The sequence below is a fragment of the Phalangium opilio genome, unplaced genomic scaffold (genome assembly GCF_054372755.1).
Source record: "Phalangium opilio isolate 3A_F unplaced genomic scaffold, DU_Popi_V2 ptg000061l_1, whole genome shotgun sequence".
NCBI lineage: Eukaryota > Metazoa > Arthropoda > Arachnida > Opiliones > Phalangiidae > Phalangium > Phalangium opilio.
The window spans coordinates 9,494,790-9,510,213 of NW_028324178.1; the positions used below are offsets into that span (position 1 = coordinate 9,494,790).

At 34.0% G+C, this 15,424-nt stretch overlaps 1 long non-coding RNA gene across 2 annotated transcripts; it reads left to right on the top strand.

Moving 5' to 3' along the window:
• The first annotated feature begins 9,873 nt into the window (after positions 1-9,873).
• Positions 9,874-12,945, top strand: LOC149665050 (uncharacterized). 2 transcript variants are annotated; one of them, XR_016368456.1, is made up of 6 exons: positions 9,874-9,963; positions 10,018-10,101; positions 10,258-10,362; positions 10,441-10,540; positions 12,140-12,423; positions 12,507-12,945. It is a non-coding gene; the product is annotated as an uncharacterized LOC149665050 (long non-coding RNA). The 2 variants fall into 2 exon arrangements; XR_016368457.1 differs by lacking the exon at positions 12,140-12,423.
• Positions 12,946-15,424: the final 2,479 nt, after the last annotated feature.

Below are 15,424 nucleotides of genomic sequence, written 5' to 3' on the forward strand. Positions count from 1 at the left end.
TACGGTTATATTAACTAGAATCATTCCTTTTTTCCTCACATGAGCTGAATCAGTCTTTTAGTTAGTAACTTGAGTATTATTATAAAAAACGTCTTGGTTTGTACCAAGGCCGAAAAAACAAACGATATGTTTGAGGTTTATCAATTGACTGAAGTTTCAGATATTGAAATTTTTTTCTAGTTATTTTTATCCACTCAATCCTTAATCAATATTTAATTCAATCAACTGATTTTACTGTTAATCGATCTAGTCCCTCTAAATTAATTGAAAAAATTACATATCTACGCTTTTTCAAGAACAATTACATTTTCCGAAAACATTTTATCATGAAATTAATATTTTGAAGGGAGTACGTGTTGAGGGATCAGTATTGAATATTTGAAATGTTCTACTGGATGTCTAAAAGGAGCAAGCGAACTTTGGCATAACTCGAATGGAAAATGTAAATATTTAATTGATGCCAAACCAGGGTGTTGCGCGAATTTATACATTAAATTTCGTATATCGAAATGCTACATTTTTATTGCCGCCTCTATGAAGGTAAAGTTGCACTGAAACTTCCATTTCCATACTTTAGAATTTCTTGGTCATAACTCAGTCTTCATTTGAAACGTCACCCCCTACTTTACACCGGTTACGTATTACGCGTAATCACTTTAGCAAGCGTAAAGATCATTTCGGAAAACACAGGGGCGAGGCCACCATTGGGGTGTATTCTCCCTCGCACCAAGGGTCATCGCCAGACAGTGCCAAAGTTCACTACGGGCAGGAGGCTAGTCAACTAGCACTGCCTATAGCGGTGCTTCTAAGCGAGCGAGAAAATGAAAGAGAGAAAACACCCCAATGGCGGGATCACACCTGTGTTTTAGTTTCTCTGTATGTAATTTCCAAACTCACTTACAAATGTACTGTACACCGATTACACTGAGTGATCGGTTGTTCGGGCGCTAGCGAGTGTCAAGACATAACCATAACCATTCATGTACGCTAATGTTTTATAGTGTTAGGTTAATAAGGTTGGCGAGCAAGTCCGGAGTGTCATGTACCGTTTACTAATGTGAAAAGGTTTCGATCTATATGGTAATATAATATAGTGTGTTGCGACGGCTCAGATGACCCATACACTGGAACCACTGGTGATTATAAAATGCCATATATTGGGAAAATAGAGGAAGGGAGGGGGTTTAGGAGTTAAATGTGACCTTCTTGGCATAACTAGTAATGAATGATGTGTTTAACCATATTATCTCCGCGGGAAATGAATATAACAAGTCATTGGTACTGAGAAGTATTTCTGTTTATGTGATCTTTACCCTTAACCACGCAGGATAAACTTTGTTGCTTTGTCTTAAGTAGACGACAAAACTTGAAAATTTGTCAAGCCAGCAACAATTAAAACTATGTTGGTCAAGGTGCTTACAAGTTAGTGAGCATCGACACGAAATCCCTTCAAAATAATCAATTTCATGATAAAATGTTTTCGGAAAATGTAATTGTTCTTGAAAAAGCGTAGATATGTAATTTTTTCAATTAATTTAGAGGGACTAGATCGATTAACAGTAAAATCAGTTGATTGAATTAAATATTGATTAAGGATTGAGTGGATAAAAATAACTAGAAAAAAATTTCAATATCTGAAACTTCAGTCAATTGATAAACCTCAAACATATCGTTTGTTTTTTCGGCCTTGGTACAAACCAAGACGTTTTTTATAATATCTGGCACTTCAGTCTTAATGTAATTAAATTTTGAATAATCATATTTGCTTCACCGTCATACATTTGCACTCTAAAATATAACGGTGCATTCAAACACCATATATGCTGTTTTTTCCGGTGCCAAAAAAGACATAATTTAGGGTGTACTTTAACCCCATTTTTATGATCAATTCACGCCATTTGCTAATATTATTTGCAAGTATTAAGGAAATATTAGGCATTTATGCACCATTTACAGTGGTTTTTAACATCTTTGTTAGGCAATCTGTTGAACTTCTAATATTACTTAGTTTAATGGTGTTAAAAGTATGGAAAAAGTACGCTACCTCTGTCACATTATTAAACCAAGTGAAGTGAAATAGTTGTTAAATATTTATTTTTTCCATATTTAGCACCACGTTTATGGTGTAAAACAAACCGGTCAATACACCATTTCAAGTCCCTGTTTACCCATTTAAAGACCCTATTTCCCCCGTTTTAAGGCCCTATTGACCCATTTCAAGTTAATTGTACTATGGTAATTAACCGCTTGCCTGCCTTACGACCGAATTCCAATCCGGCTGAAAAATACCGCAATTTGGCGGTATTGGATTTGGTCTAATGGGACAAACATCTTGGCTTAAATTAAAATTCTATCTACGCCCGTTAACATCTGATTAACTTGAGTGGTTATGTAAAATGAGCAATAATCACATCTATTTTGTATAACATTAAGCAAAATTTATAGTTTAGAAGAATGAAATATTTTTAAATCGCAGAAATGCACCGTTATAAAGCGATTCGCTTATTTTAATTTTTAAGTCAAATTACGTAACACTGTAACGAACTTAAACGAAGTTTGAACATAGAATGAGTTCCCAAAAATAATTTTCTAACGTAATATAGTGCCTATGAAAAACCACATATTATTAAAAGCAAATATTTTTATTTTTAAACGCTGTCAACAATAAAACGTTTGTTATTATTGAACTTTTTTTATTAAATTTATAACATTTATAGGATAAATAAGTCTACTATTAAGAGGTACAATGCTTGAAATTTGTGTCTCAATAACACGTAACCTAACTAACATATGCCTTACCTAACCCGACCTATAAAACAAGCAATATTTTCAACGTTTTTTGTTGAGGGACCTTGAAAAATAAACGATTTTTTGGAAAAGGCCCGTGTTGATTAGTAATGACCTAATATTAATCTCGGTTTGTAAAATAGAAATAAAATTCTTATGCCATGAAATATTTTCCAATAAGCATGTATTTTTAAAAAATTGTGCATACAGACCTCAGAAAGGTTTTTAAGTGATGTTTTAAAAAGTAAAACATGCTCATTATTAAAACCAATCTGACTCCATTACATTAGTTGTTGCCCAAAAGAGTTCATTTGGATAATTTTAACGGCATTAACTTTTTTACTTAAAATCGTGTTCAGTCAGGATTGATATAATAAGAGCCTTCAACGTGTACGAACACAATAGGAAAGGTAATGAAGTCCCACTGAACAAGACTATAAATATTCCAGTAAATCAGGCGCATGGTCCTGAAATGGGGTGAACAGGGGTTTGATATGGGATTAATAGGGGCTTTAAATTGGGACATGAAATGGGGGTAAATTGGGACATGAAATGGGTGTAAATGGGAACATGAAATGGGTGTAAATTGGAACATGAAATGGGGGTAAATTGGGAATGAAATGGGTGTAAATTGGAACATGAAATGGGGGTAAATTGGGAATGAAATGGGTGTAAATTGGGACATGAAATGGGGGTAAATATGGACATGAAATGGGGGTAAATATGGACTTGAAATGGGGGTAAATATGGACATGAAATGGGGTAAATATGGACATGAAATGGGGTAAATATGGACTTAAAATGGGGTAAATATGGACTTGAAATGGGGGTAAATATGGACTTGAAATGGGTCTAAATATCGACTTGAAATGGGTCTAAATATCGACTTGAAATGGGTCTAAATATCGACTTGAAATGGGTCTAAATATCGACTTGAAATGGGGGTAAATTGGACTTGAAATGGGTCTAAATATCGACTTGAAATGGGTCTAAATATCGACTTGAAATGGGTCTAAATATCGACTTGAAATGGGTCTAAATATCGACTTGAAATGGGTCTAAACATCGACTTGAAATGGGTCTAAATATCGAGTTGAAATGCGGTTAAATATGGACTTGAAATGAGTTAAATATGGACTTAAAATGCGGGTAAATATGGACTTAAGTGCTCATTTAATTGTAAAGATTAAATAGGAAAATTGAGACTGGGTGAAAGATAAGTGTAGTTTTAATTTTAATTAAATAAGGTATCCATGAATTTAATTAAAAAAATCGTGTTTTGGGTTAATTTCACCTTAATTTTACTTATCTCGATTAAGTTTAGTTTAAAGGCTTATCTCGATTAAGTTTAGTTTAAAGGCTTATCTCGATTAAGTTTAGTTTAAAGGCTTATCTCGATTAAGTTTAGTTTAAAGGCTTATCTCGATTAAGTTTAGTTTAAAGGCTTATCTCGATTAAGTTTAGTTTAAAGGTGTAACTCGATTAAGCTTAGTTTAAAGGTTTATCTCGATTAAGCTTAGTTTAAAGGTTTATCTCGATTAAGCTTAGTTTAAAGGTTTATCTCGATTAAGCTTAGTTTAAAGGTTTATCTCGATTAAGTTTAGTTGAAAGGTTTATCCGGATTAAGTTTAATTTAAAGGTTTATCCGGATTAAGTTTAATTCAAAGGTTTATCTCGATTAAGTTTAATTTAAAGGTTTATCTCGATTAAGTTTAATTTAAAGGTTTATCCGGATTAAGTTTAATTTAAAGGTTTATCTCGATTAAGTTTAATTTAAAGGTTTATCCGGATTAAGTTTAATTAAAGGTTTATCCGGATTAAGTTTAATTAAAGGTTTATCCGGATTAAGTTTAATTAAAGGTTTATCCGGATTAAGTTTAATTAAAGGTTTATCCTGATTAAGTTTAATTTAAAGGTTTATCCTGATTAAGTGTAATTTAAAGGTTTATCTTGATTAAGTGTGAAATAGAAATACGAGGCTTTATCAACAGCTATACAGTTTAAATATTAATTAAGTAGTCCATTTAAAATTTATTCGATTTTTTATCCAAAATATGTAAAGGGGAAAGACACTATAAAGTCTATATTACATAGACAAACTAAAATACAACTTAAGCCTTGGCCGTAAAGAACGTTCAAAAACTTACTTTAAATGATATAAAAAACCTCTGTTAACTGTAATTATTTACCTGAATTACTTTTCTAGACGAAAATTCGACCTGATAACGACGTTTTTCTTATTAAGGGTGCTACAGTTAATTAGAAAATACATATAAAGGTGCCCAAGCTCGGATGAAATACCAAAGTAATTTGTCAGCGTCTACTGCTAGATAGTCTGACCCAAAAGTAATTTTTGACGTACTTTCAGAATTAACTAAAATTAACATACTTAGAATTAATTGATTTAAATTAAACTAGCCGATAGCACACCTTGAATACTTAATTGTTAATTAAAGAGTATTCCGAAAAGTAACTTCGCTGTAGTTTTTCTGTTCGCGGTGGGGGTAAATCACGAAATTCGCCATGTTAATCTCCATAGGAAATTTAGAAAAAGCATGTGAATTTTGCTTTAACGTTACAAAAGGGTGTCAAGTCATATCTACAAGGGCCTACCGGCCCTGTAGAATTTATAGTATTATTAAATTATTTTCTATAATCCTTTATTACTTATGAAAAATTATATTTTTAGTCATCCCTATGGAAGCGATATTTTAATAACGACCTCAATATTTGTCACAGAATGTATCGTAACCATTATAATTATCTACGAGTACTAAAAGCAGTATAACATTGCTATACTTTCTATGATGGTATATGTTTATGTGCGTAATCTTCTCGTATTATACGTATAAAAGTACGCTTTTGTGTAGGAATTTGTATATATTTATTATTTTAGTCAAATAGTATAAAACCTAGTATTGTATTCATTGTTTTGATATCAAAACCAGAGTAATTCTTATTTTTTGATACTAACAATAGTAATGTTTTTTAGTAATATTTCGTAATTGCATGTGTAATCGTATATCAGTATTTAATCGTGTATGGAAAAATATATTTTTCCGTCAATCCTATGAACATTTTAATTTAATAACCAGCCTAATATTTGTACCGAAACGTGTAGAAACCAGTGTAGTTTTTTACGAGTATTGTAGGTACATGTTTATGTCAATACATTTGCTTAGTCATCTTCTAATTCTACAGGGCCGGTAGGCCCTTGTAGATATGATATGACACCCTTCCGTAATGTTAAAAAGTCACACCTTTTAGGGTTAGCGTCCCATAGAAAAAGCATTAAAAAAATTTCGGTTTTTTAAGGAAATTGAGACAGGCCATACGGAAAAACCATAGCGAAGTTAGTTTTAGGAATGCTTCTAAATTAACAATCATTTCTTAAATGAGAAACTTACCTGTTTCGATTTTTAATTAATGAATTCTAATTTTTGTAATTTAACTAATTAAGATAGTACGTCAAAAAATTACTTTTGGGTCAGAAGTCAGCCTAACCTCCTAGCGCGTTTAAACTTATTTCCCCATTTTCGTTCTCATTGATAACTAAAACGGCCTAGCTTTTTGCGTGCTAACAAGTTACGTTGATAAATTTCAAACGTTTGCTTTTATGTGGAAAATTCCTAATTTCATAGCAGGCAACTAAAATTAATTACTTTGGTATTTCATCTGAGCTTGAACACCTTTATTTGGATTTGCTAATTATCTATAACACCTTTAAGAACAAATACTTTGTTATCAGGTCGAATTTTCATCTAAAAAATTAATTCAGGTAAATAATTACAGTTAATAGAGGTTTTTTACCTCTCCGAGTGACGTATGTCACGTGAGAGGTATTACATCGGCCGTGTCTGTCTGTGTGTGTGTGTGTGTGTGTGTGTGTCTGTCTGTCAGACCCCACGTGACCGCGTTCGCAGTTTACAAATCGGAGCAAACAAATACCCGATTTCCGGAACGCGTTCGCGGTTCACGGAAATTTGGTCATTCATCTACCAACACCAGTCTTTACTAACTGGCTTCTAAGGACCAATATCTGCTAGTCTTTGTCCATCCCACATGGACACTAGTCTGTACGTGCTTGCTTCCAAGCACCACCAACTTCTGTTCTTCGTCAATTCCACATTGCCACCAGCTTCTATGCACCACCATCTTCTGTTCTTCGTCAATTCCACATTGACACCAGCTTCAATGCACCACCATCTTCAGGTCTTTTTTGTCCATTCCACATGGACGCCAGTCAGTACATTCTGGCTTCTTTTCCTCCGTCATCGTTTGGTTTCAAGATATACGCGGCGATCGGCTAGGGTTACGAGAAACGTCTAGCCTCACAATGGCAGGGCTTCCACCATCGGTTCACGCAAATGCGTTTTTATCTATTATTTGGTTTTAAGATATACGCGGCGATCGGCTAGGGTTACGAGAAACGTCTAGCCTCCCAATGGCAGGGCTTCCACCAAAGGTTCACGCGAATGCGTTTTTATCTAATATTGTAATGGAATCGAAACGTATATATACCCCAAAATTTGAAAAAAGCGGGCAAGAGGGGTACCCTTCACTTTAAACGTCAATATTAGCAAAGTTTCGAAAGATAATAGGAACAACTTTATTTTAAACGATTTAACTATTTTTAAAGTTATTTACTGACGATTAAAATAATTAAAAATAATTATATTTATTTAAATATTAAAGATAAACCCAAGTACCGAAGTCGTTAAATCATTGCCTCCTATATCTATCAAGGCCCGTGCTTTGCGTTATATTTCGTACATTGTCTCTTATATCTTTTTAGGCCCGTGCATTGCGTTATATTTCCTACATTGCCCCCTGTATCTATCTAGGCCCGTGCATTGCGATATATTTTTGAGAACAACAACCAAAATGGGAAGCTCCTCTCTCTCTGTTATATGAAATGAAAATATGGATAATATTTTCGGCAATTCGATTTGAATGGCTCTTTCTGATGTATCATTCTCTCAGCACTGTTCATAATGGACAGGAACTTAGAGATTCGAGACACTTGGAATTACGATAGTGTTTCAAATCCTCTGTAATGAGGGCTTAACGACTTGAAGTGACTGGAAAGATAGATACACATCCTATTTTTTAGTTGTACCATGCGTACCACAATGTTGCCAGGCGTTTATTGAAGGATGCTTGGGTACTTGGTACAGACTGTTACGTCTACCAAGTTTCCTAGCATCCAAGAATAAATAGGATTCATAGAAGCCAGTGTTATGGGCATGTCATGGGTCAAGTCGTTAAATATATCGACGCAGTTAAATAGCTGATGGAATTATTTTATCCACTTTCTCATTGCGTTTCGAGTGGAAGTTCAACTTTGGCACGGACGACAGATGGCGCTCTTAACCTTCTACCCCCAAAAATCGCAGTTGTCTGCTCGTTTTCCCCTTCCGCGTTTTTTCGTTATAAACTTATGATTTAACGAACTGTTAAGATAAAATTTCATATTTCCTTAGACAGATAAGCTTCTACTCCTTTCATCTTACTCCCAGTTAGATTTAACCTTGTTAAAACATAATCAGATGAATTTGAGTTATAATGTCTAGGAGTGATAGAGACATTTTTACCGATGTCTAGAGATGTTAAGCTTAAGCGAAATTGTTTTACGTTTGAATAAAAATACCGCTTCCAGTAGCGGGTTTATAGTACTCCTTGTTTGTGTAAGATTAGTGTAGCTGTAGAGCGTTGTTGCTGTTTAGTTTATACGCCCCCTAGGCCTATTTGTGAAAGACCTTTTTTTACGCACTTTTATCATTCTTTATTTGAAAAAAGTGTTGGCAATGTATATTTTTTAAATATGACGGAATTGCTGTTGGTATGATAGCGCCCTATTCGCGAAAAAAACCTTTTTTTAAATAGTTGATTCATTCTTTGATAGAATTTCGAAGGAAGAAGTTAAGTGTTAAATTTGCTCGATTAATTTTGTTCGGCAAATAATATAATTAAGCCTTACGTATTACTGAAGGAGATTGATTTTGCCAACCTGTGTGAGTATTTAAGGAGATTGATTTTGCTAACCTTTGTGAGTATTTAACTGATTAATAAGTAAATGGAGGAAGATAATAATTTAAGTAAAGAGGAAATCAGAAAACGAAAGGCAAGGGAAAGAATGAGGGCAAAAAGGTCAGATCCTGAATTTAGGAAACGAGAAAATGAAAGGAGAAGAGCGTTAGCCGCGGAAAAAAGGCTGTTTCTGGAACAGGTTCTAGCACGCAAAATGTTGGTCCTACCACGAGGCCAGTTGGCCATGATCGTACGAAAGATAATGCATTAAATAAATGTTCTATTGAAAGTACTGTAGGCGTAGGCATATCTATTAATAAGGAACCCAATAATGTACAAAATGTTAATGCTAATATTAGTGAAATCATCGAAACGATGAACTAGTACGAGCCTAGCTTATGTGTGATTGGGTTGTGGCTTCCATGTTTTGGGGACATTTGCTTTTTGTGTGGCGATGTATGATTCAGCTTTGATATGGACAAATGTTACAAATCATACTGGTAGACTAAGAATACGGTTGAGGTATAGCAAGAGAGTAGAGTTTCCCCAGCAATTGAGAGATATTGAAAAGGCTTGAACAATTGACTATTTTAAAATTGAATTCCTGCACTTGCAAAGAATTAAAAAAAGCGATAGATGCATATATTTAGGTTGTTTAAGGGGTAGTGATAGTCATCTCCACTCGGAGAGGTAATATTTTGGCTTTCCCAACTTGTATATCTTTTGAAGTAAGTTTTTCGACGTTCTTTACGGCCAAGTCTTAGGTTGTATTTTAGTTAGTCTATGAAATTATAGTCTTTATAGTGTCTGTCATCTTCAAAGATTATTAAAAAGGCTTATTTCCAGCTCTCATTTGTTTTGGAATTCTTTATATAGTCAGCTCCGTTTTATGCTAGAAACATTTCCTAACCAGGCTAACCCCAGGTTTTTTTTACTGTATTTACCATGTGCGCTTCCAATTTGAAGTAAAAAATGGCATATTTATTCAAATTATTAAGGTGTTGAAATAAAGATAGTGCTTTTCACCCGAGAGAACTTCAAAATACTACTGGAAAGATGACAAAAAGTTCAATGTGTTTTCCTTACGGCAGTTTTAAGAGTCGTCGTGTTTACGTTAGCGCAGTTAATTCAACATTCTCATTTGAGGTATACAAGGTTTCATTATTTGTTAGTCTCACTAAAATGCTACTAATTGTGAAGGTGTGTGATATAATTCCTGAAACTCAACCAACGTAGAGGACCAGATCATTCATTAAAACAATTTCTATACTATTGAACCAGTCAGTATGTTATGTTACGTTAATCATTTTAAAAACCATTTGTTACCAACAGTGGATTTTGTTAATTCATAAATATAACAGTGGTGCTGTTTAATCCAGGAGGACAGTGTCGTTATGTAATTTAATTAGTCAAATAATTTCCATGTTTACATCTGCGCAGATTTTTCAAACGTAACCACGTCAGCAACGGAGGGTTACGTTGTTCGTTATCTCCACAGTTCACATTGCCGTTTGTTTTTTGACTAAATTGCTATGAATTGTTTAGGTATTTAATTTAATTACTGGTATTCAAGTCAAAGTTGCCAAACTATAGAATCACATCATTCATTAACATATGTTATAGATGATCTTTATGTTACCGAAAATTTAGCACGGGGTGTGATAAAAATTGAACGCAGTGTGTTGGCAAGAATGAAAAAACTCTTCTGAACTTTACTATAAAGGTAATTTGAAACTCATTTTATAAGCTAAATCAACACTGCCAAACCTCAATCCTTCATAAATTTAAACTTAATTAAGTATAATTAGCGTGAATTTAAAGATGAAATGTACATATTTTGGATGAGAACTCGAGTAACTTAAGATTTAAACTGGACAAGCTGTGGGTATAGCCCCATGTTTTCTATTTCACACTTAAGTTAATTTAAATTATCTTTAAAGTACAATAATAGGCGCGAAATTCGAAAGTGTAGGGTAAAATAAGATTCAAAAGCTCCACTAAAAATTGCAATTAACGTGAAGTATATATTGAAAGTCATTTTATAACCTAAATGTATACTGCCGAAACACAATCCTACGTTAATTGACACTCAATTAAATATAATTACCGTGAAATTAAACCAAATATATTCATTTTTTGGATAAAAACTAAAATAACTTTTAATCTTATTTAAAACTACCCAAGCCATTGGTAAATCCCAATGTTTTCTATTTCACACTTAAGTTAATTTAAACTATCTTTAAAGTACATTAATTGGCGCGAAATTCAAAAGTTTTGGGTAAAATTATGACTGGAAAAAATGTTAAACTTCACTAAATGTTGAAATTAGGGTAAAAAATTCCAATAAATTATACTTTTAAGCTTAATCCACTCTCCCGAACCGCGCTCAAATTAAGATTAAAACATCACAAGTTTTTCGCACAGCCACAGATGTTTCCTATTTCACTTTCAAATTAATTTAATTCATCATTAAAATACATCGAAAGCTCTTACATATTTTAGGGTAATTGCAATTAAAGTTAATATTTTATCGAAACTTGTATCCACACTAGATAAACCGTTAAATTAAACTTAATCAAGTATAATTAATGTGAAATAAACCCAAAACACGAATGTTTTTGGGAAATTCATGGATGCCTTATAATTAAACTAACGAATTATAATTAAAACTACACTTATCTTACACTCAGCCTCCATTTTCCTGTTTAATTCTTACACGTAAATAAATTGTCATTTAAAAGCATTTTTCCCATATTGAAAAGAGAGCCATTGAAAAGGAGCGAAACTTAAAGTTTGGGGGGGGGGATGTTACAGTATTTGTGCCTTTTTAACAGGAGTATTGTTACAATTTTAACACTACCAGACTTAGAAATAGCACACGTCCACTGGTCCAAAACCAGTTTATTAATTGCTTGGACCAGTTTTTTAATTGAAAAAATTAATAATTAAGTTTTTTGATGGGAATTGAGGCGGGACCAGATTAAAAATTCAAGCTTTCTTCCAATTTCTACTCTTAACTTTTCTCTTTCAAACACAATAAACCGCATCACTCTAGAGTTTAGACCCAAATGAAGGGCTTGCCAAGTGGTACCAGGTTTTGGTAGTGGTATTAAGTTAGATTTAAAACTACGCGGCAGTCGGCAGTCTCGGCACGATTGAAATTTTGAAGTCTCGCAGAGTCAATTTAGTCAAACCTATCATTTATAGTCAAACTACCTTGAACCTTCTCGCAAGTGGGCTAGCGCCTATATATATATCAACAAAAAAACTTTACAATGGGACCAGTAGAAAGAATATTATGGTAAGAGTCAGTGGTCCTAAGGACCAGTTTATTTTTTATAGACGTTAGGGGTCACTAATCCTGAGGACCAGTTTATAAGACCACGTATTTCTAAGCCTTAACAATACAGACCTTGTATTTCTAATGGGACCGGCAATACCGCAACACTAAGCCGAAAAACCAGGATGGTAATTGGTTGGGCCTATCGGGAGAGGACATTGAAGCACCAAAAACATACCGCGGTGTCACGTGTCGAAAGTCAAAGCAACCTTCACCACTATAAACCCCATGACCCGCTCAATCTGGCAATCTTTGAAAACTTTGAGGTACTTCCGGTCCCTTTCGATATACAGGGTCTTCAGTGTAGCAGCTAAGTAGTAGAATTATAGTTGTTAGTTTCGTTTCCTAGCAAAATGCCAACCTATTCAAACCAGGACAAATTGGACATGATGTTTATTTTGGGTGAAGGTCGCAGTAACGTTCAACTAAAGGCAGTGCTTTATGCCGAACTGTTTCCACACCGACAACATCCGGTGCGAAGCACCTTTGCCGACATTGGCGAGCACCTTCGTGATTTCGGTAGTGCAAGATCGTAAATGTAGAAGAGACTGTATAGTCTGTAATGAGGATAGAGATTTTGACATCGTAGCACGTTTTGAAGCCAATTCATGCTAATAAGTAATAATAGAGCGGTGGAACAAGAAGTTGCACTAAGCCTTTCTACTGTTTGTGCCAGTTTACAATGGCATCACTACCGGCATTATCATACCCCTTACATCATGCCTTAACGGACGAGGATTACCTAAGACGGCAATACCATTAGTCTTACCAGGCGTCATGAGTTTACTGCTTGCAAATGTATTGCAAAACATGGACAGTCGTCTGGAAGAGTGCCTAAACCACAATGGTAGAAACGTCGAATATTTTCGTTGATGTGTTTACCAAACAGTTCTAAGACCAATCGTAGGACTGTGCTTTAAAATATTTTGTTGTGTTCAGGCATATTCTCCAGTATTCTTTTTGTAACTTGTCACTAGCATATAATAATCATGAATTCCAGACATTTATTTACACGCTGTATAATTTAGTATGACATCAGCCGTTGGCAGTATTGGGGGTTGTACATAAAGGAAGGTGTTGGTCTGATCTCGACCACACTGTATATGTATAGAGTGTACGAAACTAATAAACATTTTTATTCTATATTTTAAATATTGTAATTTTTAAACTTTATCTTAAATAAAGTACAAATTATATGCTTATCGAAATCTATGTTTTTTATATAAGTTAAATGTAATTAGCGATACATAAGTTCTTCTTTCAACCCAAAATGTATGACGGTAGAGCTAACATAATTATTCAAAATTTAATTACATTAAGACTGAAGTGACAGATACTATAAAAACGTCTTGATTTGGACCAAGGCCGAAAAAACAAACGATATGTGTGAGGTTTATCAATTGACTGAAGTTTCAGATATTGAAATTTTTTTCTAGTTCTTTTTATCCACTCAATCCTTAATCAATATTTAATTCAATCAACTGATTTTACTGTTAATCGATCTAGTCCCTCTAAATTAATTGGAAAAATTACATATCTACGCTTTTTCAAGAACAATTACATTTTCCGAAAACATTTTATCATGAAATTAATTATTTTGAAGGGATTTCGTGTAAGCACCTTGACGAACATAGATTTAATTGTTGCTGGCTTGACAAATTTTCAAATTTGCACCCAAAAAAGTTTAAATCTGTAAGTTTCTAAGAAGACTGATGTTCAAAAAAACATGATAATTTAAATTTATTTTGTTCAGACTAGTTAATAAACTAAATAACTAATGTCGTCTATTTAAGACAAAGCAACATCGTTTATCCTGTGTGGTTTCATTTAGTAGGTAGCTATCTGTAACACTGGACAAATATGATATCGGTATACAACCAAAGGTAAGGGTAAAGATTGCATAAAAAGAAATACGTTTCAGTTCCAATGGCTTGTTATATTCATCTCCATTCATTACCAGTTAAACGAAGAAGGTCACACTTAACTTAACCCCCCCCCTTTACAATCACCAGTGGTTCCAGTGTTTTGGGTTATCTCAGCCGACGCAATACACCCAGCAAATATTACCATATAGGTCGAAACCTTTTCACGTGACATTAGTGAACGGTACATGACTCTCCGGACTTGCCCGCCAACCTTAATAACCTAAAACTATAAAACGTTCGTGTACAAGAATGATTATTGTTGTGGCTTGACACTCGCTAGCGCCTGAAGGACCGATCACTCAGTCCAATCGGTGTACATTTGTAAGATAGTAGACCATTTTAGAAATTACATACAGAGAATTAAAACACAGGTGTGATGCCGCCATTAAGGTCCTCTCTCTCGCCTAGAAGCAGCGCTATAGGCAGTGAAAGTTGACTAGCCTCCTGCCTGTAGTCAACTTTGTTACCGTATGGCGGTGACCCTTGGTGCGAGGGAGAATACCCAATGGTGGCCTCGCCACTGTGTGTTTTCCGAAATGGTATTTACGCGTGCTAAAATTATTATGCGTAATACGTTACCGGTGTACAAGTAAGGCCAACAATGTAGAAAGGGGTGGTGACGTTTCAAATTCTAAAGTACGAAGAGGGAAATTGCAGTGCAACCTTTACTTCATAGTCGTGACATTGGAAATGTAGCATTTCGTAGTACGAAATTAAATGTATGAATTCGTGCAACACCCTGCTTTGGAATCCACTTTTAAAAATTTACATTTTCCTTTCGAATCATGTCAAAGTTCGCTTGGTCTTTTTAGACAGAGTATTTCAAATATTCATTATTGATCCCTCAGCTCGTACTCCCTTCAAAATAATTAATTTCATGATAAAATGTTTTCGGAAAATGTAATGGTTCTTGAAAAAGCGTAGATATGTAATTTTTTCAATTAATTTAGAGGGAATAGATCGATTAACAGTGAAATCAGTTGATTGAATTTAATATTTTTTAAGCATTAAATGGATAAAAATAACTAAAAAAAATTGCAATATCTGAAACTTCAGTCAATTGATATACCTCACACATATCGTTTGTTTTTTCGGCCTTGGTCCAAACCAAGACGTTTTTTTATAGTGTAGTATTGCTATAATTTCTATGCAATACTATATGCGCTTAATAATATCGCATGTAGTAATATTGCTATACTTTATATGAACGTACATGAGTAATAACCATGCTTATTCATCTTGTATAAAAGTACGCTTTTTTGTATAAAAATTTGTATATGTTTTGCATTTTAGTCAATAAGTATTGTATTTGCTATCATTAACAGTTTAATTCTTATTTTTT